Below are 23625 nucleotides of genomic sequence, written 5' to 3'. Positions count from 1 at the left end.
GCTGGACCCAGGAGGTGGTGCGTCATCCCCATAAAACTTCAGCCATGGGAGGAGACCTGCAGCACCGTACTCAACATGGAGAGCATCGAGGGAGTAGGAAATGCGGGAACGGGAGCAGTGTCAACCGATGATGCAAGTGAGCGCCCGTAACTTAAATCCCAAAGTCACATCACACACATTGTTTCCCCAATGTCAATGGTGAAGTCCAAATGACAAGTCAGTGGAACCAGATCCCTGCTGACTTGCCACCCACCAACAGCCTCATTGCACACAAGTATGTACCTCCCAGGAAGACAGGCAACAAACCCCACTGACACCCCCCACATGTCCCCTGTATTGCTGAGACAAGTACCATCTGCATGCCTACAGGCACACATCACCGTCCAACTGCTGCCATCACAACCGTGCCACCACATAGCCAAAGCCACCTCATGCCAAGATGCAAACATCACCCGCACCAGTTGCACACCTGACACACGCAGCATGTCCATACCCGCAGAGCCTACATCAATGCATCAACACACACAATGGGAACACATCACATTGACAATTAAACCCCACATGGCACACAGCCCCTGTGACATGGCCACAACACCCAACCCACCAGACACCAGTACACCAGCCAACAGACACTGCACACTCCATATCTGCACCACAAGGATTCCCCCACACTGCATCCCCCACACATTCCTGTGTGCACCATGCCAGTAACAAAGTAGAATTCAATAGGCGCACTCCAAATTAAAGAGCCTGTATTTATTGATTAATTGGAACTTTAGAGGATTCCGGGTGCTGGGGAGGAATACAGGCCATGACACGGGGCTTGTGAAAAACATGAAACGAAAAAAGTGTCTAATTCTAAAGACACTCCCGTCCCCTGCACACCATTAAAGTTGATACAAAATCAGTCAAACGTATTTGAAATTGTACTACAGAATAATGAATATTTACAAAGAAAGACAAGTTAACAGAACTGATTGAATCCAGAAACATTTGGTTAACATTTGAATATCAATAAATCCAAGAAATTCAAAAAGGCCATCGTACAACAAAGGACTGTATAAATACAAATAAAATATTCTTGTGATGAACTGAAGTGTAGTTACCTCTTTGTGTTCTTTGGAAAAAAGATGTCCACAGTCTTAAACTGATGTATTCTTAATATGTATGATTACAGATCATTTTGCTCCTGAAGAAGGGGGTGTTCCCCCAAAACGCGTAGAGCTTTGATTCTTCAGGGGGACGGGAGTGTCTTTAGAATTAGACACTTCTTTTCGTTTCATGCACCATGCCAGGCCCACCAACATGTCCATGACAATCCACATGACTCAGAATGTACTAGCATTCATGATTGTCAGATGGAGGCACACCCATTATTAATACCCTGCCTCACTGTCCCCCACAGGCACCTCATCTGACAGCGAGGCTGAACTCCTCCACGGCAAGACACGAGCATGCCACAGCATCTACCGCACAGCCCCCCTGCCACCAGGAAACACAGGCTGCCCAGCAGTTATAGCACCCACCAACACCTGCCAGCATGGAGCCCCGTCAGTCCACCACAACACCTGCCAGTGAGGCCCCCCGTCAATCGACCACAACACCTCCCAGCAAGGCCCCCCATCAGTCGACCACAACACCTGCCAGCAAGGCCCCCAGTCAGTCGACCACAACACCTGCCAGTGAGGCCCCCGTCAGTGGACCACAACACCTGTAAGGCTAAGCGGGCATATCAGGTGGAAGAGTCTGAATCACCAGTGCCCAGTGAGCCAGAGGAGGCACAATCAACAGTGGCCAGCGAGCCGGAGGAGGCACAATCACCAGTGGCCAGAGAGCCAGAGGAGGCACAATCACCAGTGGCCAGTGCGCCGGAGGAGACACAATCACCAGTGGCCAGCGAGCTGGAGGAGCCACAATCCTCAGTGCCCGCCGAGCCAGAGGAGGCACAATCCCTGACATCGAGGCAGGCAAACTTTCATCCAACACCAACAGATGGCTCTGCAGCCCACAGCACTGTGGAAGACAGTGGCCCGGACACACATAGTTATTGTGTGCTTAATGACAAAGCTGTGTTCACTCCCCCAGTCCCTCTGAGCCCACCTCCCTTGCCACTACCAGGACTCAGACATATAAGGGACATTGAAGGGTGCCTAACGCGGACGGAAGAGCGGCAGCAGGCCATTCACAGCCTGATGACACAGTACCTCACAAGTCCAACAGCAGACAATGCAGGACTCTATGCAAAACATGGGCGAAACATGGGCCGGATGTTCGGTAGGGCCACACAGGGCGTCTACCACCTGGCGAGGTATGTGCGGGAGGGGAATGGGGTGTTGTCGGAGTCCATTAACAGGTTGGTGACCACCATTGTCGAACAACAGCACATAATCATCCCACTCCCCCAATCCTCCAGCACAAATCTGACTAGTTCGCTCCAGAGTAGCCCCTGCGACAGTCACAGCGACTGAGCCGGCCACCAGAGGCTCACCCACATCCTCAGAAAGGGGTCCGTAAATAGGCCAAGTGACTCCTGCATGTGTGGATGGAGTAGTTTGGAAGGGGTAGTGGGGTTAGTGGGGGAGGGGGTGTTGGGTATTGGGTGTGCGAGTAGTGCAGGAGGGGGTGTTGGGGTATTGGGTGTGTGGGTAGTGGGGGAGGAGCTGTTGGGGTATTGGGTGTGCGGGTAGTAGGGGAGGGGGTGTTGCGGTTTTGGGTGTATGGCTAGTGGGGGAGGGGGCGTGGGGTTAATTAAATGGGCTAGAAGTGTTTGGTTAAAAAGTTCTAATTTCCACACATTTTATCTACATTCAATACACTTGGTGTCTGAAAGAAAACATTATTGGACATTGCTTCTTGAGTGTGTGTCAATTTAATCATGCACAGTGTACAGCGCCCATTGTTAGCCAGGCCCAGTGCCTTGTTCACTCCAGTCCATCAAAATTAATGGACAATCAATTCCTGACATTTTGCACGTCCATCAATGCCATTGTGCCGCTGAGGGATTCCAGCATCTCCTTCATCCTCATTCTCCTCCTGAGGTGGCATCATGTCCATGTCAGGGGGCAGGGGGACGTTGCACCAGATGCACATGTTGTGTAGCATGGCACATAGTAGTACAATTTTCCTGACCTTCTCTGGCCCGTAGATGAGGGCTCCCCCGACCTGCTGAGGCAGCGGAACAGGGCCTTCAACAGCCCAAATGTCTGCTCTATGGTGACTTGAGTGTGTGCATGTGCTCGGTTGTAGGGCTCTTCATGCCTGTTGTGTGGTTGCCCGATGGGGGTAATGAGCCAGTCCATCTGGGGATACCCGGCATCACCTGCATGGGAGCAAGAGAAAGGTTACATATGATTTATTGGGTAATTCCATGTTAGCACTGGCTGTACAATGGTCATCATGAAATGCAATTAAGCTCAGGGAATCATGACTGTACATGGCATGTGTCAGGGCTAATCCATGGGTGGGTGGGAGATGGGTGCAGTTGCTGTCACATGGCCCATTCAAAGTGAACCTGCACTCTCACAATTCAAGTACAACAGACCAGCATGTTTTCATTCGTCATTACTGTGTTACCAATGGAAATGGACTGTGCATATACAGTGTCAACTCACACATTTGCCTGAGTAGCTTCATGTGATCCAGCTTCGTAGACCTGCAGCACGGCACTTAACACACCTTATGGGCCATGAAGACTGAGTTGACGTCCCTAGCAAAGCGAGGGCCTTCAATGAGGTGTGAGTGACCATGACACCCGGGACGTGCTGTGCTGCAGGTCCATGAAGATTTGGCGGATTCCAAACTTGGCGCAGTGACAGTGCTAAGGAGCACGATTCACTGGGCAATATCTGGATGCCCAGACTCCACCTGTACTCTCAAGTGGGCCTTGGCAACCTCGTAGTGCATGACAGTGCACCTTCAGGATTAAGCCTGTTGTTGTAATCAGTGGCACAATCCTGAGTTCTCAGCAGCATTTCTGTAACATAACTTCATATTAGTTCACACACATCAATGCTGCAGAGCACACAGGTGAATATTGACACTTTCATACACAGCAATGTAAGCAGCTGCAACATTGCAGGATACACTGTTCAAGCTGTTTGCTTTGATGTATGTGAAAGGGTTCATATACGCCCATGCTGGCAGCTCCATGGGGACACGTAAGCAATTACAACCCAAATTGTGGCTTTTGATCAATGTGCAGTCTATTCCAGTTTGTATAGTCCGCAGATTCACCAATCAACATTGCAGTACACCTGCTAGGGTGTTCGGATACAGTGGCATCCCCAGTATGCATTCCACATATACATTTATCCAGGGACGTCATTTCACCAAAATGCCAGGGGTAGCGGAAGTGACATCACACAACCCTTGACCCTGACATCACAGGAAGTGATGTCATTTGACCCCACCCCGAAGTGATAGCGCGTGAAGCGGTAGAACACGACCTTTCACCCGTTGACAAAACAGGAAGTGGCATCACATAGCATTGTACACTACGATAAATATGGTTTTGATATCACTATAATGTGATGTACATTTCATACAAGAATGGATTGCCATATGTATCGTTAAGATCAGTGTGTATAGGCCCTTATTACCAAATTATTGTGAATGCAAGCAGATGTCCATGACCAAATGATAATGATGTGTTATTATATAGCAATTACACTTAAGCACTTTATATAGAAAAAATATACACCCAATATCACCCAATCTGTGTTGGTACTCATTTATCGACCTCAGAAGGATGAAAGGCTGAGTTAAGGCATTTAAGAACAGACTAAATCAGTGACTCACCTCCTGAAGTGTGCCTGAAATAAACCTTTAATGAGTCCAGCAATTATTGTATAGAATTCCAGAAAGACACATTATTTGGTATTCCTATTCTTACTTTAGGGTCAGTGCTGAAAGTGTTAGATTCGTGGCACTCCTGTTCTAATTTTTCTTATTTGTTTTATGGGGCCTGAACAAGAATGCTAGCCACTCCAGAAGTAAAGAGCCCCACATGGTGCTGGCCACAGCACAGGAGCTTGCATTACAAAAAAATAAATAAATAAATAACATAATTTGTTTTCTTTTTTTTAGAGGTCACATGGGAGACCACAGAGGTCGCAAGGGAGACCTCTGGCGACCCCTAAATGACGTCCCTGCATTTATCCATTTACATGGCCATCAACGCCTTTACCCATTTGAATAGGTCAGATCTACATTGGTAGTATGTATCACGGCTGAAGGGTTACATTTATGTGATGAGGCAGGATGGGTTTTAGCATGGTGCAATGAAACTTAATTGCATGTGTCTTGCTGCTCTCCAACATTTATAGGTGGTGCTTCAAATTTCCGTTCTGTTATTGATTGTCATGCTTCACCCATTCTACTTGGAGGTGTCCCTTAAGGTGACATGACAGGCATACTGATGTGCGGTGTACCTGTGGACTGAGTACAGTGACTAAATTCCTTCAGTGTGGCAGATGTTCTTCATCCCTGGCGGAGGTTCATGTTTCGTCAATTGCTTTGCTGAGATCATGTACTGAGATCATGTATAACTTACATTGCCACTGAAGAGTGGTGCAGTGTGGTACATGTGGTTTATGTTTTTAGATGTTCCTGATACATGTGCTGGTGTGAGCACTGTGTCTGTTGATTGCATGTAGACACGGCTGTCAAGCCCTTGCACATCTGCATGCATTAGCTGCATTGCACATTCTGCTGAATTTACACGAGTCACAGTTCAGGATTCATCGTACACTGTGTGTGGTCTCATGCCATTTAATGTGTGAGGTTTCATGTGGTTTTAGGTTGAGAATAATGCGGTTGGTTGGTCTGATTCCTCATCTGACTTAGCCTCCACTTGCCATATCCAGTCTCTCAGCTCTTCAATGCATACCTGGTGATGTTGACAGGTTTTAGCAGGAGTGATGATGGATTAATGCATGCAGTGTGTGTGATGCTGGAAATGCATCGGAGGGACAGGGCCTCCGTATCCTTGTCCTTTACTGCCTTTTATTGTGTGTTCTGACGTGTTTTCCATGCAGGAGTGCATGTGGGACTCCTGGCGGTGCAGCTCTCTCTTTTGGTTTTGGTGAACAGACCCATGGGATACCCTTACGGCACCCATGGATGAGGGTACAACCCTGTGGCCCTAGTTTATGTTTTTGGGCACCTGTGTGTGGCCCACAGAGCAGGGTACGGCTGGTAGCAGCTCGGTGCTGAATTGACTGGTCCCCTGGGTGTCCTCCATTTTGGGATGCCCAGGCCCTGTCATTGGAGTCGGTAGATTCCTGATGGAGACAAGATGGCCCCCGTGGCCTCTTGCCTTCCATCGCCTGTTACCTTGATCTTCCTGAAGGCCCGGGAAGCCCTGACTCTGTCCCTTCCCCCTGACTGGCTGTTGGGTGGAAGTTCCATATATGGTAGTGTGGGGAAGTGCTGACCAGACTGGCTGGAGCCTTCCCAGCGGCCATATGTTGTGGGTACACCTGTGGGTGGGACCTGGGTGAATGGAGTGTGTGACGAATACGCATTCTGTGTTGTGGATATCTAGTATCTGGTGTTTGACACAATGACTGAGACAGCCCTGCCCGAAACTGGTATGAATGCAGTGTGGAGTGTTGAATGGCTGGGTACTTGCCCCAATACACATAACTTGTTGTGAGTGTGTGGAGAGAAGTGAATGGCCTGAATGCACTATGCACCTGATTGGCTGCCTGCCTGCATGAATGCTCTTCTCACCGATTGGTTGCCTGAGTGTGACCCAGCAGAATGAATAGGACACCAACTAGTATATCTGGGGGCCTCTCACTGCTAGAATTCGTGTTCAGAAGCAGAAGCCCACTACGATGAGTAACTGGAGTAAACCTGAAGCTTAACCTTAAAGCCTTGCTGGACGAGAAGAATTGCTGTTGCTCTCCTTCACAATCTGAAAGCTGCTGTGTCTCCAAAGACTGACCCAGAGAGGACCTGGTAATGGGAAATGTTGTTTCCGGTGCCGGTAATACCGGTACCGGTGATTGCGGCATCATCGGTGCCAGGGTCGGTGTCTGCGGCATCGACTATGCCACTATTGGGGGTTTTGAAGCCGTTACCGGCATGCCGGTGCTACCGTTTACGGCATGCCGGAATGCAGGTGCACGCTGACTGGGAATCTACTGTAGATTCCGGCAGCAGTGTTACACGGACACGGTAGCACCAGCATGCATGCAATTTACTTTTTTTACTGGTAAACTCGTAATGAGGCCCAACGAATGAACAAGGCTGCTGCTGCATAGCTGATGAGGTGAGAGTTTTTTCAGGGAGGTATTTTCGAAAGCAGATGCATTTTAGACGACCTGGGTTCAGCTTGGGATCTGTGACACTTCTCTTGTGCCACCTTTCAAACACCAACTCTTACACGTTTGTTCTGGAATAGGCCTGGTAGAAGGTAAGGGGATGTGAGGTTCCCACAAAAAAGTGGCATAACAACAAAAAAAAGCTGAAATACGCAAGTTGAAATTTTGACTAAATATTGGAAAGGAAAAAAGTCAGCCTACCACGTACTTAATAGAGGCGAAATGTAGGCCAGGCTCAACTTCTTGTGGAAATCGTGCTTCATTCACATAAAAAAGAGGCTCCCGTCTCACGAAGTATTTGCTGAATTTGCCCATGATGAGGAAGAAAGAACAAACAAAGAAGATATGTATGATACACTATTCCATCTACTCTACAACTTCACAACCTAATAGCCACTTACACACTTCTCGCATCAGACTTACACCAACATTTAGCAGGTGTAAATTTAGACACAAGAGAAAGCCACTGGCCTCTGAACAGGACGGTAGTGAATCCAAGTCAACTTACACCAGAGATGTGTGACAATGACCCACAATTTCTAGCACACCCCGAAAAACACACAACTTCTATGACACGCCACTCAACAAAACATTGAATTGCAGGACACACTCTTCGCACACCTACCCAGGGTGAAGGCTGACCCCATCCGCACCGTTGGACCTACCTCTACCAAAACAAGCAACTACCAGATAACTATTATGCAGCAGACACACATCAACCTAATTGAGCAACATAAGTGATAGCAACACATGCTTAACAACACATGCAGTAACTATAGACCCTCAAGACACAGGCAGCATCCGATGAGCTGCCAATCATGAGTGATCACAAACAGCAATAAGCACTTAGACCTCTATCGCTAAAACATTACTAAGACATTAACGCAGGTAACTGACTCAGATGTCATTACACAATTAGGCAATATAACTCGAGGACCAATTCTTGCTTGTAACAAGCGCATTGACACTCGCCGGGTTCTAATGTCCAGTGAATCCCTTTCCCTAAAAGGAAACCTGAGGAAGCACAACTTTGCATATATGGAAACTGGGGTCCTGGTGCACTTTTGTGTGCTGCACAATGCAGAACTCCACAATCTGCCAGACCGGAGTGCCACCCTCAGCAAAAGGGCTATTTTCTGGTAGAGGGTCTCTGAGAAGGTGAGTGCCCTAGACTTTGTATGCTGAACAGTAGATGAAATCCAAGTAGAGTGATGAGAAGTTGTGTGTGAGGGCCACGCATATCAGCAGCCCCTCTGCCATCACACCAGAGACATTCAACCCCAGGGAGCAGGACATCCTGGCCACTGTGACTGAGGAATCATGGCAAGAGATTTTAGGCAGAGAATGCAACTACAAGGCCGTTTTGGAAGGCCATACAGGGACCACCCTATTACCCCTTAGATGTGTCCTACATGGGGCAGCACAACTCGTAAAAGCACCCTGAGATGTGTTCTACATGCTGCAGCAGGACTCATCAAAGGACCCCCCAAATTCGAACGCATCTCTTAAACTCCAAATGAACTGCACTGGCACCCGCTGCAAGCATAGATCACCTTCAAATTCTGCTGCATCATCTACAAGGCTGTCCCTCTCAAGTTCTCAAGCTACCTTGCAGAGAAGCTCAGCATCACCAAAGGCCTATGATACACCAGAAGATCATGTGCAGACTAAAACTCAGGTGCAGGGAAAAAAGAACGTCCAACACCCCCAGACTCTGGAACCTCCTCCCCATCAACACAAGTCTCGCTCTTTCGCTTCTATATTTCAGGAAGGCACGGAAGACCTTGAGATTCAAGGAATGGCTCCGAACTAACACCTATTTTTATTTATTTAATTTGCATTTTTAAAACACTCACACAGCCTGCAGGCATTGAGGCCTGTTACAGGAATGTTTTGTTTTTTAGTGCGTCATTGTTATTTTTTTCGTAGTTGCATATTTATAAAGCCCTTAAATACCCAGAGGTTTCTAAGCGAGGCTCTGGGACTCGAACCTGTGTTGCTTTGTGCCTTCTTGCTGCCAAGGCGAGCGTGTTGCCACTGAGCTATCCTCCTGGGACTCCTAGTTCCATGCACCCTCCATACCCCACCATACGTGAAACTAGATGATCTACTCCCCCTGTTTTCCTTCCATGGTTACTTGTAGATCCCTTGCTGCCAACTTGCCCATCCTCCCCATCTCCCTCGCTCCCTTGCATCTCCTCTTCCCTCGCTGTGTACTTCCCCCTATGCCTTGATAAGCCCACCATTGCTTCCTAAAGCAAGGTCTGCAGTCATTAAATATATAATAAAAACATTAAAAATAATATCAATAATAATAATAAAAGCAATAACAATAGAATAATACTAATAATAATAATAATAACAGAGCACAGTCCAACAGTAGCAAATTGGATTGGAGTTAGAATCATTTTGAATTTGCAGAAATATCGACAAATAGGACAAGCAGTTCAAAATGAGCCCAATATAATTTCTGAATGATCAGGCTCATTATTGTGTCCGAAGGTGCATGACATGTGTGAGGCCAGACTTCACACCTTTATTCTCTATGTGGGGGACATTATAAATGTTTACAGGCAGAGTGGGGGCACGGAAGGGGTGGACCATGTCCATCGTGCATTCCGGCTCGGACTCATCAAAAGGCATGGTTGCAAGCCAGCAGGATGCGTTAAGGCTCAGGTATAACCTCTTATTTGCCTCTGCTAAATTCCGGCGGATTCCATCAGAATCAATCGTTAAGGATGTCAGCCAGGCGTAAATGGCAGGCGCCATTAAGGTTTTCACAAACCAAAGTGCAACAAAAGGTGTTGAATTAAGAATGATAGAAAGGTTAGTTCCCATTTGCATGAAGTCAATAGAATCAGCTTAGCTCATTCACCCATATGACTGCCCTGAACAAAGGGAGAACACACACACACAGGGAAGGACCCGGCCACACTCAGAAGGAAAGACCAATGCCCTGAATTCAAGTTACCTTATGGTCCAAGGGAAGTAGACAGATATGGCCTGGGCAACCCATATGTAGAAGTGTAATTGATTGACCAAGTAAGTATCACTAATTCTGGGGAGTCAATATGAAGAAGGGAAAATTGATTGGCCAGGGAATAATTGCCCCTTGGGTAAAAACAGCATTTGAACAGCAGTAGTGGACTCCATGGCATAGATTATTTGTGCTGAGTGGAAAGATCAATGCAAAGACGATATCTCAATAGAACTACTGTAAAACCTACGCATCGTTTGTCATGTGCTTTACAGGGCCCTGCCAATGTCCAATGTGGTAACAAATATAAATGCCTTTCCGTCCTGAAGGATGGAAAAACAAGTGAGGGAGAAGTGGATAACACTGCTGCTCTCCCACTTCAAACAAAGGTTCAGAAATTGACGTATGCTTTAGGCCTTTCCCTGTACCTAGTCCAAGCAGGGAAAGGTCTTTTATTTTTGCATATTGGAAAGTGCATTCTCATTTGAGGATTCGAGATGTGCATTGAAATGTGAAAACATTCCTCCGTATTGGCGCAAAAGAGGACTGAGAGTGAAAAAGGGCATCTGAATGTGGGCATCTAATATGGATTTGGGTGAACCTTTCATGCATTTTCTTTGAAGTTGGGAGAGCAGTGGTTTTGTACTACAATGAACACAGAAAGCTTTACAGGATTAATTGATTTGCACAGACTGCACTTCTGAACAACATCCAGACATCATGCTTAGAGTTACAGCAAAACACCATTAAAAATTCTGGCATGTTTTGCAAAAAATTAGAACAGACTTCTTTTACTTATGTATTTATTGAATGTATTTATATAGTACAAACATGGCGGCGCTAAACAATACAAGCACACTTAAAACAGAAAAAAAAGGCAACCAGGGGATGAAACCGTGTGGTTACTAGATCAAGAACAGTGCTGTGTTCCGGCCCTTCTTGAAAACAGAAAAAGATGAGCATACTCTGAGATTAGGAGGAAGCTCATTCCAGAGACTCGGGCTGCATGAGAGAATCACCCTCTTGTCACACAGGAGTGTTTGGAACATCGCGTCACCAAAAGGGAGGCGTTGTTAGAACGCAAGCTCCTGTGTGCAGGCAGCCAATGGAGATGTTGGGCTAGATATTCTGGGCCCAAGCCATAGAGGCATCAGTGAGTTATCCAATGCACACGGTACAGGATGCGGCTATTCATTGGTAACCAATGCAAAGCCCTTCTGGCTAGGGAGACATGATCTGCCCTCCCCAACTCTGAATCAGGCCGCCATGTGGGCCCCGCCCCCCACAACAAGGGTCTCCAGTCAAGCCCCTTTTTGTCCTACCATAAAGACGTCTATGCTGGCAAGTTCTTTTCAAAAACCTTCTTTGCGGAAAAGAGCAGAGCAAAGGATTTACCATGCTCTGAAGATCCTGGACGTGGGCCCCCAGCACCCAGAAATCAAAGAACAACTCTGGACTCTGCTTTCCAGCTTAGATCTGTTTTTTGAGCTTGCTCAAATTCTTCAAGATGCTTTTTGAGCCACTGCAACTATCGAGAGCTGCCTTTGACAGTTGCTGCTTCGACCCACTGTTGAGCCATTGAGCTGCTGACTCGACCCATTTCCTGCTTGTCTTTTAAAGCCAATCACCACGAAAGAATCACATTGCATCATTGGACCTCTTTGAGCCAACTGGACGATTCGGCACCCTGACTCCACCCATCGCCTGCCTGTTCTTCACCATTTTGTGGCAATCACCACTGCAGGGCCACACTGCATTGCTGGGTCATCTCAAGCTGACTGAAATGTATCGATGCCCACAATCCATTGTGAAAAGACAACTCAAAACCTCTTGATGCCAACTTGACATATTTAAAAAAAACAAATAGAATCCTGATCAATGCTGTTGAGCCCCAAGAACAAGCATTTAAAGATATTTCAAGTGATTCTGTCCCCAAGGTCGGCCCTAAAAAGCAGTAGTGACTAGAAAGTTCTCACTCTCTACATTTTTAAAGTCATGTTCAGTGAACTTGACATTGCTGTTGAAATGATTACATGTGCACCTGTCTTCAGACCCAGAGTGACCCTCTTTCATTACAGGTGTTCATATTATGTGTCTTCCTTTACAGGGGTGGGTCGTAGTGCTTTTGATTAGTGTGGTTGTATTGGTAGTTTAATTAATGTATCTCCTTTTTATAGAACCATGATTGGACATTCTTTAATTTTGGTACCACAGTACTATTGTTGTTTAGTCTGCATCTGTGCTATCTCACATCCCTTCTGAAAAGCATAGACTGCCCTTGGCCCATGCAACCTTAAAGAGGTGAGCGAGGTCTACCTGTCAGGCTGTGCCTGTTTCACCATTATGATTGGATTACTACTAGTTTAGTAGTAGTGTGGGCTGAATAGGAATTATGTCCAGTACTCGTCCCTGTACTCCTGCAGAGCAGCAGTCATTCCATCAGAGCTAAGTGGTGCTAAGTGTTCGCTGTTAGCAAAGGCCTTCCATCTGCAAAATATTTGCAGCTCTGCTCACAAATTGAATTTGGTGCAGCCTATGAGCGCTGTGATGGGTGCTGGCTGGGAATATACCAATCCAGCCTCTGGAAGAGTTTTCTTGAATCATTCTGAAACTGTAGTAGAAGAGCAAACTGAAGACTATGCTCACATTCAAATATTCAATATTTTCATTAGAAAGGATTGTGTACCCCAGCTCCTCAAGATGTATTTCATCATTAACCGTAAAACAGCCACTCCATGAGCAGGATGGGCTACAAATCAATAGGGCAGTGATTAATGGTATTGAATTAGTTTAAATACATATTTATTTATACATGTTTTCTAATGAACCTTTGCTTTGTTTGTGTGTGTTTTCACACATTACATCCCACCCAACCAGATGCCTATGGTCGGTCTACCAAAACAAACGTCTGGTACTATAAGCATGGTTACATACAAACATTTAGGGGGAAACTTCTTATTTTGCATGTCCCAATTAAACGGAAGAAGTTATTTTAGCCCTTCAATCTCAAGACTCTCTTTAGAAAGTACTGTTAAATAAATAAATAAAAACATTTTAAAAAAAGAAAGTAATGTGAAGGTCTGAAATGTATTTCTCTCTTTATGCATATGTACCATCCTCTGCCCTTACCTGATTTTCTTTTGCTGGAACAGATTTTCATGTTGGGATAATGCAGGGCAACACTCCAACAACAAGACCAACAAAAAACAACCTGCTGGGGTAAAAGGCTATGTGCATCCTTTTTCGACAAGAACAAGAGCTTTATTTTGCATACAAAAAGAAACGGGCGACAGGGTCTTACAAATCCACTGCCACAGAGCTCTCTCTCGTCATCAACGTGAAGTTTATCTTTTAAATGTACAAATCGTCATACATGACGCATTCAATATAAAGTAGTCATCCCCCACCCTTATTGGCTGCCACCTATTTCCATGCTAATAGTTACATATAACCTTTTTTCCAATTACTCACTTTGTCTTCTCCTCCATCTTCACCACATGTGGGTAACGGCCTCATCCATCTTGGAATGCTGCACATCAATTGATTAGACTGAACTGGAACCACCCTATCTTTACTCCTAACCACACAATGTGCACCTGGTCGTCAACATGAACTCGGCAGATAACTTTGAGGTCAAGCTGGTCCTTACGAACAAAGCAACTCTTTTCCCATCCCAGACATGCAGATGCCCCCATCATGCCTCCCCACTGTATGGGTATCACCCTTGGCTATTCTTGGTGTAAATGACAGATCGGGTTGTTCTCTGCTCCCCTCTGTATCAGTGCCCCCTCCCAAGAGATAGGACTGGTATCCCACTAATCAATCCAATTCATGAAGGATTTAAGACTCATATTCTTACACATCTGGTAGTCCAAATAGAGTGCCCATCATTCTGGGGGGTGCTAGTGTCCTAAATTTTAGTTCATGTTTTGACAACCCGGGTCCTCTGGCCTGGCTCCCACCAGTATGACCTTCATACCGGCCGGCAGCCCTTTGTCTATGTGGCTATGCTCATTCCTGCCAAATTGTTCAAAGACCTAACTGGATACATTTATATGTGGGTGTATGTGCATGTTCCTTGCCGCACCTGGGAATAAGAATGTGATAATCAAGCAAGAGAGGAGGCCTTGTTGTTCTGCGTCTCCAACACAGCCTGTGAGGATTCAGGCCTGCTTTTAAATGCAGCATCAGTTCATGTTATAACTATCACGCACAAGCAATGTATTCTATGTAACATTATCGCAAAGCAAACGGTTACCCATGAAAACAATGTATCAAACCAATCTTTGGCCTGTACACCTGCTTCACTTTCCATGCTAATCTTTATCTAGAAAATGGATATACCACAACCAGCATATATATGTAGCCATTGCATGTCTGCAGCATATCCACATAACCTATATGTAGGTGCTGAAGTGAGTCCTTGCATCTAGGAATTGTTACTCTCACTGTTTGTAGAGTGTACCCTACATTAGAATTCTGGCACACAATAGAATTTACAATAAACTGTGTCACGTGTTCTAACACATTTGGCGAGAACCACTCTTCTGCAATTGTAGCAGCTAGACTATCCGAGTCACATGTGCAGGGTAGTGGAGCTGGTCCAGCGCTACCCTCAATAATGCTAGAGGCATAACTGGCTTTTCAGTGCTATCCTGTCTTCAAATTGCCTCAGTGGAGGATAAAGAACACCCCACTTTTTTCATAAATCCTTTTCTTCTTGTGGTGCTCGACATTGTATCTCAGTTAACTGGACAATAGACAGCATTTTAAAGCCCGCCTTTACCAACATGCACCATTCTGTCATCTGTTTAACACTTTCTATTTCAAAATAAGAAACAGTTGAGAAGTAGGCTGCCCTTTTGGCTTCTAAGTGTGTTGCTTCGTTTCCCCAGGAACTTACATCTTCTCTTGTAGTATGCACTGCACATTTTACGATTGCTAGAGACAATAGGAGTGCTATTGCTTCAATAAGCTTACCCAATAGGGCCACATGTTGCAACAGAGGGCCTTCTTTGTGGTGGAAGCCCCTCCTTTTCTAGCATGACAAACCTGGATGTACGGTTGATGTCACATAGGCAAAGTCAGAGTACAGCGTCACTTTCTCATCTTCAAATCTCTGAAGCGTGGCGATAAGCACCACTAATACTGCAGCCTTTGCTAAGTAATGCAAAGGCAATCTTGCGCTTGTCACTACCTCAAATTCACCCTCTCAGTTCAGCTTTACTAGCGCTGAACTAGTATGCCTTTCGCCCGCCATTTGGTCAATTTTTGAAGAACCATCAATAAAGAGAACATCCCCCCTCCCGATAGCCTTTTCTCTAGCTTGGGGAATATCATCATACTGTTCAGTATACTTTGTGAAATCATGTACATAATCATCCTCCCCTACTGGTTCTGCTATGAATGTTGCTGGGTCCACAGTCTTATATCTGACAATCTTAATCACAGGATTCAATATAATGACCTTGTATCCTGATGCTCTTTGTGTGATCAATGTACTTTTAGGTTTCTCTCACATCACAAATAATGCATGCTCTACAAATAGTGCTACTGAACACCCCATTTTTGTACTTGAAGCTTTTTCAGTTGTGAATGTAGCAGCAGCTAAAGGTTGCCTACAAGGATAATGCCCTTTCATAACTGGGTCTATAATTGCATTATAATGGGCCAATGGTTTGTGTCCATTGTAAGGGACTCATGGTGGCGACAAGTTAGACAGACACAAGTGATCATAGTTCAAGGGTGTTTACTGAACAATTAATGCTGTGTGCAGGTTGAAAAAATGCCTAATCTAAACCTAAATCTGGGAACAAGCATCAACCGTTAAATGAAAATGAGGCAGTCCTAGTGGTGTTGTGTCAAAATAAAAGGGCCTATACTAAGAAACATACTGCCAAACCATACAACTACTACACAAAGGGGTGTGGGATAGTTCTCAAGAAAAGAAAGAAGTGTTCTCAAATAATATGTCACGATGCAGTAGCCTGGGCCTCCCTTCCCCATGTTTTGGACACCGGGTAAGATGGGAGCTTGGAGGACAGTACAGTCTCAGGCTTTTCCCGCACAAGATGAGAGCTCTAATGGCTGCTCTCAGGACTCACCCTTGAACTTTTCTAGCACGAGATGACAGTTCAGCTTTTGACTGTCGGGTTTCAGCTATCAGCGCTGTCGATGGCCAAGTCTCGTTTTACTTGAAAGTCACTTGCCTTCGAGGACCTTATGTGTTCAAATAACAAAACAAAAGTTCCTTTAACAAATGAAAAGTTTGTTTTCAATACTCGAAGGGTGATGGGATTATCCCTGGGTTCCACTCTTCTGGGCGCTGACCCTTCTCAATTATTTATCACAGTTTTCTCAATTGTTTATCACAGTTTCACATAGGGCGATGGCTTCACCCCTGGTCCCCCCTCTTCTGTGCGCTGACCCACATTAATTATCTAATTCCACAAATGATATGCTAGTTTTTATTCAATGAACTTTCTAGTGAAAGCTTCACCCCTGGATCTCCCTCGGTCGGGCTCGGACCCCTCTTGACTGCCAGTTTTTGGGCGATGGCTTCACCCCTGGAACTCCCTTCATCGGGCTTGGACCTTTACCAACTTCACATTCACGTGTATTTGCGGGATACACTTCCGTTGCTTTCTCACAGTTTATAGATCAAAGTCTTTGGATTGTACAGGGATTTTGCTTGACCCTCAGTATGAGCACTTAGACCTATTCTGCTGGCTCTCCTATGGCCTTCTGGTATCTGTAGTTTCTCTCATTCGTGTATTGACCAGAGTTTTTCGAGTTAGCACCCACATGGTGCCGGTTTCCCTCTGCAACTGGACTCCCCTTCAATATTTGTTACAGTTCTTTACACAGTTCATTGATCTTGGTTAGAATTTACCACTTTGTGATTCTCAATCAACACATCCCTGTTCTTATCGTTTCCCCTTCAACTCACCGGCTGTGTTGAACCGCTTGCCGTTTCTTGTTCATCAGAGTCAAGGCCTATACCATTGGTCCGGGAGCTCCCCAAGCTCCTGCTTATCGGCATAAGCTTGCCCTGTGTGCCGTTGACATCTGCTGCTATTGTTCGTGGCCTTAGGCTCTCTTCCATGAAGGTTCCGTGGGTCTGGGGCGAAAACGGTAAGGCCACTTCTCTCCTCGTCAGCCTCTCTATTCCTGCCACCTTTCTCCTTCAATTGAACTGCACCGCCTACTTAGACATCTCTTTGTGCTGTGTGTCGTGCTCGCCATGCTCATACTGTGCTCACCTGCTCCACTTTTTATCCCTATGGGAAAAAGGAAGGGCCCTCAGGTGTGTGATTTAAGTCAATTGCCTGACTTTACCTGACCCTTGTGTCAGGACATGTCAAGTAAACAGTTTTATTACAAGTCTGTAGTGCAAAGGTGTTTGTGTCGGAAAGGTGGGGAAGTCACAGAATTCAAATATCTTACGGGGTATGATGGGGGAGGTTTTTGCGAAATGGTCAAGAATGACCGGTATGGAGAACAGAATATAGGGGATTGTGGGAATGGTAGTACTCTGTCACAGTAGATTGGGATTTCAGAAGATGACAATCAGAGGGAAGGGATTGGTAGGGTTTGTGATGCAAACAAGGGGAATTGGGATTGTGGAATGAACAGAGGGGCTTGTGGGAATTGTAGTGTTCGGTCAATGCAGTTTGCTGGGGTTTCGGAAAAGAACAATTAGAGTGACGTGAAGGAGAATGATTATAAGTATTTCAATATGGAATAGGAAAGCCGGGCTTCTGAGAAAGATGGTTTCTGAATACAACGGGGTGTTCAATAGATTCAGCAGAGGCGGAGGGGATGGAGAATTTAGGAAAGGGCAGTTTATCGGATGGAAGGGAGGTCGATTTACTACAACCCATAAAAGCCTCAGGGACCTCGTCCTTTTCATCCCTTTCTCTGGTATAATACTGTGTGTCACGTGGGGCATTTCCCAGAGTACAACCGGGTGTTCCCATACCCAGGTGATCTTTCCCCACTGGTCCACCTCAGGAACTGGATCCAACAGCGATGGCCGTGTCCTGGCCACCTGAATAAGGGATTCCTGGGCTCTACCTGGGAGAATACCTTCAGATTTCTCACACCATGTCCTAATGTCATATTCTGTTTAAGGACTGCTGTCATGACTTCTCCATTTGTATGAGAAAATACGTAAAATTCTCCATGATCTGGAATTCACAACACTGGGGCTGTACTGATCGTCTTTTTTAATTCTTCAAATCCTTCTGTCATTTCATCTGTCCATATTATTTTGCTCTTGCCAACCTGTGCTTCATTAAGCCCTTTTAAAAGTGGTCCAATATAGGTACTATAATCAAAAACCCAGGCAGGCCCTACAATAGTTACATAGGCCTAAATATTGTTGAAATTCCTTCACTGTTTTAGGTTCTGAGGTTCAACATTTCTTCTGCTCTCTCAGGTGTCACTTTCCTCCCCTCGTGAGGAATCAACTGTTTTATATACAAGAACTCTCCCTGACTGTATTGTAGCTTCTCTTTGTCCACTTCATATCCTTTCTCTTTAGTCACGGGCTGAACTGAATCATCTCTGCATCTTCCTTCTGTCTCACTACACACCAAAATGTCATCCACATATTGGAATACTGCACTTTTGAGCTGAACATTGCCTAGGTCATCTGAAGGAGTCTGTTAAAGATTGAAGGAGACTCACAGAACCGCTGGGCCAAACAAGTGTGTTTCAGGTGGATATTTATATATGAAAAGGAAGTAAAATCCTGTGAGTCTTAGTGAAGGGGAATTGAAAAGAATGCATTTTAGGCAGCAAAGGTCCTGTATGAATCTCCAAGACCCCCCGCAACCCATTGATTGTCTCACTGGGTAATGGAGAATCAGATAATACCAATTTTCCTGGCTTCTTTAAAGCAGAAATGGTCTCAAATACATCTTCACCCACCTCAATGGGCATGGGGTATTGCTTTGCACGAGGCAAAAGGGCTCTTGGTTTAAGTTTGAGTTGAACTGCTCCTACTCCTTTTAATAGACCCACATCATATGGACTTATTGTTCATAAAATATGTGGCACTTTCTCTAAATCTTCCTGGAAAATTACGGTTTCTTTTTTACCAACACCATTCTCTGTATTATTTCTCTGTTCTCTACTTTAATTCAATAAGTGAGACGTATGGAAAATACTTATTCATCATCTGAGTACTCCTCCTTAAACTGCTCCTCGTCTGTCAAATCTGTCAGCCTTTATCCTTCACTGAGGATTATCACTGTTCTCTATCCTCTTCCCTCATCAACTGTCCCATGAAGAACCACCCTTTCCTCTCTGACCACTGCTGATTCTAACTCCAATGGGATAATATGCCCTTCTTCATAATCCATAGGGATTTCTGGTTTAAGCAAAAACGTATCAGGTATTCTTAATTGTTTACTTATCAATCTGGGTAACCACAATAATAAAACAGTCACTCCATACAAAAATACTTCTGTATCTAAGGGAACTTCCGTAATGCCTTCTGGCATACGAGGCTAATATAAACTCTCTCATATTCCTATAATGTATCCGTGGGTTGCAACACACTATTCCTTCATCAGTAAAAGATATCATCCTGTTATGTTTTGTCATTAAATCACGCCCTAATATGTTAACCCACGTATACCTCAAATATAATAACAGCATTGACATGTCATGTTCTCCAATAGCGATTGATAATTTGTCTGTAAAAGTAATCAAACGCATTGCCCCAGAGAATCCCTGTGCATTCATGGCAATACCTGACATTGGATATTTCCCCTCACGGGCGCAGGAATTAGTTGCTCCAGTGTCTATTAGAAATGACAATGTCTTGCCTCCTCTCGTCACCTTGACCCTTGGTTCCTCTTGGGGGTCTGGTATCACAGATAGTACTGAACACATCTGGTTGCTCTGTGGGCTGTCCTACTGAGGATATAAATTCATCCCGGTACCGCTGAAGGGATTTCCTCCTACCACAGTCACACTCCCCAATTTGGGTGTTTTCTGGACTCCTGTAGTCATATTCTAGTGTGGTACCATGGCCTACGGCGTCTGCACTTGCTGAGTTTTTCCATGTTGTGTTTGCATGGGGACTTTCTGTGGTTGTCCTTGTGGTGATTGCATTTGTAAGGGCGCTTGCTGTATTTGATGTGATTGCAGTGCATATTTCTGACCCTGCATGTGATCTTGCAGATAATACTCCTACGATTCTGTATTGTATTGCAGAACATAGCCCATCCTCCCTCTTGGAGCTTGCCCATTTTGCTACATGCCTCCTCTACTTCTACATGTTCTGGCTATGTGTCCTATTCTTCTGCAATTTCAGCATTGTTGCAGCTATCTGCCATTAAATCCTCCTCTTCCTTGAGTGTTTTGACATCCACCTCGCCTTCCTCCTCTTGGCCCCTTCCCTCTTCCCCTTGGACAAAACTGTTATCCACTCTGATTTGTGGGATACACTACATTGCTTTGATGTACTGATTGCATCTCCTGTGTCACCCCACCTACATTAATTGTCAATACTGTTCCTTATACGGCTATTTTTCTCCTGCATCAATTGACAGTGATGCATAATCGTCGGTTGTATTTCTGGCCATGGTTTCACTTACATTCCCACTTGTTTCTTAATGTGCCGCTGCACTGGCTCGGGCAGTCCCTGACAAAAAATGTGGTAAGATAATGCTATTGTTTTATACCATGATGCACAAATCTCAAGGCAGCATCTCTCTTGAATGTCTTGAATATAGGCGACAGGATCTTCCTCCTCCCCCATTTTCCTAGTCATAATCGCATCCATATCGGATGTACTCTCAGCACCCGCCATCCATCTGTTCTGCAGTTATTAAATGGCACTCCATCATGTGTCATGTTTTGTGCATTCACAACTGCGTATGCTGCTCACTTCCAAATGTCATCAGCTCTCTCTCATATAATGGCTGCTAGCAAGCCTTTTATATCACCCAGGGATAACATCATTCCTGATGTCATTCGCTCTAATTCATCAATCAATTTTCCCACACCGGAGGTTAAACTTTCTAATTCATAAATCAAGTGTTCTGCACCAGAGGTTAAACTCCGTCAATTACATCTTAAATTGTCTTTATCCATTCATGGCCATGACATATATTGTGATCGTCCTCCCCCTTTCTCTAAAGACGGAAACAGTGAGAATCCTGGTCTGTAATCATACCTGCCTACACTTCATGTTTCCCATGCCAGGCTAGTCGTGCACATTTGTCTTTGTCCTGGCAATGCCCTTAATCTGCTTACATAAGGATGGGATACATGCCCTATACTACGCAATCGGGCTTGTGGTAGCTCACTATATGGTGTTGATTCTGCAGTTTTTTTCTTTGGGGTCCTCTAAATCTTACCATTTTACCCCATTTTCTATCCTCATTTCATATGCACCCTCCCTTTGCGCTCTCTTGTTTTCTCCCCTTTCTTCGTCTGACATTATTATGCCCCAGCTTGTATGACTGTTATCCTTTTCCACATCAACAAGATCTAGCCTACTTAAAGACAGTGTTCTATGCTTGTCTGTTATGACAAGAGTCTTCCCTTCCCCCCTGAAGTAATCTCTTCTGCACCATCTTCTTAAGAAACCCTCAGTCTACCCCTCCTGCCGGGCTAACTATCGCCCGATCCCCACCACTCCTTTCCTGGGCAAGCTCTTGGAAAAGCTGGCCAGCTCCCAGCTTAATCTTCACACTGAATCTGTTGGTTGCCTCCATAACCACCAGTCTGACTTCAGAGCTGCCAGAAGCACAGAAACTGCTCTCCTGAATATCCGTGAAGACTTGTTCTCCAACCTCGATTCTAAAACCCCCTGTGTCCTCATATTACTTGACCTCTCTTCTGCCTGTGACACACTTAACCATGCCATCCTGCTCAACCATCTCTGTGCATACCTGTGTATCACTAATCAGGCCCTGGCCTGGCTGACCTCTTTCCTCTCCGATCGACCATCCCAGGTCCAACTTGGGTCCTTCCTCTCCCCTATTTCTCTCTCTAGCTGGGGTCTTCCTCTCCCCTATCTCTCTCTCTACCTGGGGTCTAGCCTCTCTACCTGGCTGTTCAACCAATACCTGGCACTTCTTGCCCACCAAACTGCCGCTCTGTTCCCCAACCTTCAGTGCTATGCGGATGACACTCAGATCATGTCCAGGCTCCCCTCGGCCACTTCTTCTCCATCTCGCGTTTCTGACTGTCTGTCTGCTATCCAGGAGTGGTGGGCACCAATGATCTCTGTCTTAATGCCAGTAATACTGTGATTATCCTCATTGGCACACCTGCTCCCTCCTTTCCTGTCTCTCTCTGGCCGGCCTCTCTTTACCCTCTTCCTGCACCCACCTGTGAGGCTAAAAACCTCTGGGTCACCTTCGATTCCACACTCTCCTTCTCTCCTCACATCTCCAACGTCTCTAAGAAGTCACACTAACAGCTGCACCTCCTCAAAGGTATTCTTCCATTCCTCTCCTTCCCCCAGAAGCTCACGGTCTCCAGAACTCTGGTTCTCTCTAGGCTGGACTACTGCAACAGCCTCTTTCTAAATATGCCAGCTTCTACTCTCTGCCCTCTGCAACTCATCCAAAACAGGACTGCAAGACTTGTCCTTGGCCTCAAGCCCAGGGATCGTATCTCTCCAGGACTGAAATCTCTTCACTGGCTCCCAGTGGCTGCGAGGATTAAGTTCAAAACCCTATGCATTGTCCACAAGGGCCTTCTGGGGGCTGAGGCCTCAATACCCTCAACTCACTCTTCGTAAATATCTTCCTTCTTGAGCCCTTCGCTCCTACACCCCCAACTCCCTCAGAGTCAGTTGCTTCTCCAAGCAACAAGTTGGTGGTAGATCTCTTTCCTCGGCTGGGGCCTCCCTCTGGAACAACCTCCCTGCCTCTCTGAAACTTGATGCGAACCATCTCCGGTTCCCGGAAGCACTTCAAGACCTTCCTCTTTGCTTCTGCTTTTTCTCTTACTCTCCCCTGCTGGACTCCTGGTTGAAATTGAAACTGCACTGGTCACCTGGGTACCCTCTGATCTCGGGCCCAGGTCCCCTCCTGCCAGTTGCACTCCTGCACTGGTTGCTCCCTTGGCAACTCTTGCACTTGGGGTCTGTTTCTGTATCCCTACAGTCCCCTACCAGCACTTAACACTTAATGTCTACACTTAACCTTGCACTTGCCACAAGCTAGCCTCCCTTTTCATATATTTGTATTTATTTGTTTTATTTGATCTACTGTGTCATCCCATGTACTGCACTCCACTCTCCCGTTTCCCCTCGCACTTTTCACCTACCCCCTCCCCTGCACTTGTGCA

The 23625-nt window shown here is 45.7% G+C and overlaps 1 long non-coding RNA gene across 1 annotated transcript in view; it reads right to left on the bottom strand.

The window, feature by feature from the left end:
- Window positions 1-2863: 2863 nt before the first annotated feature.
- Window positions 2864-23625, bottom strand: part of LOC138582902 (uncharacterized) — a 108801-nt gene continuing 88039 nt past the window's right edge. Inside the window, exon 3 of the long non-coding RNA XR_011305101.1 lies at window positions 2864-3319. This is a non-coding gene — a long non-coding RNA (uncharacterized lncRNA). The remainder of the gene's footprint in view (window positions 3320-23625) is intronic.

This window comes from Ambystoma mexicanum, chromosome 3q (genome assembly GCF_040938575.1).
Source record: "Ambystoma mexicanum isolate Mex_15411 chromosome 3q, UKY_AmexF1_1, whole genome shotgun sequence".
In the NCBI taxonomy this organism is placed as follows: domain Eukaryota; kingdom Metazoa; phylum Chordata; class Amphibia; order Caudata; family Ambystomatidae; genus Ambystoma; species Ambystoma mexicanum.
The sequence above is the reverse complement of the archived record's forward strand: the minus strand, read 5'-3'. Positions and strand labels throughout refer to the sequence as shown.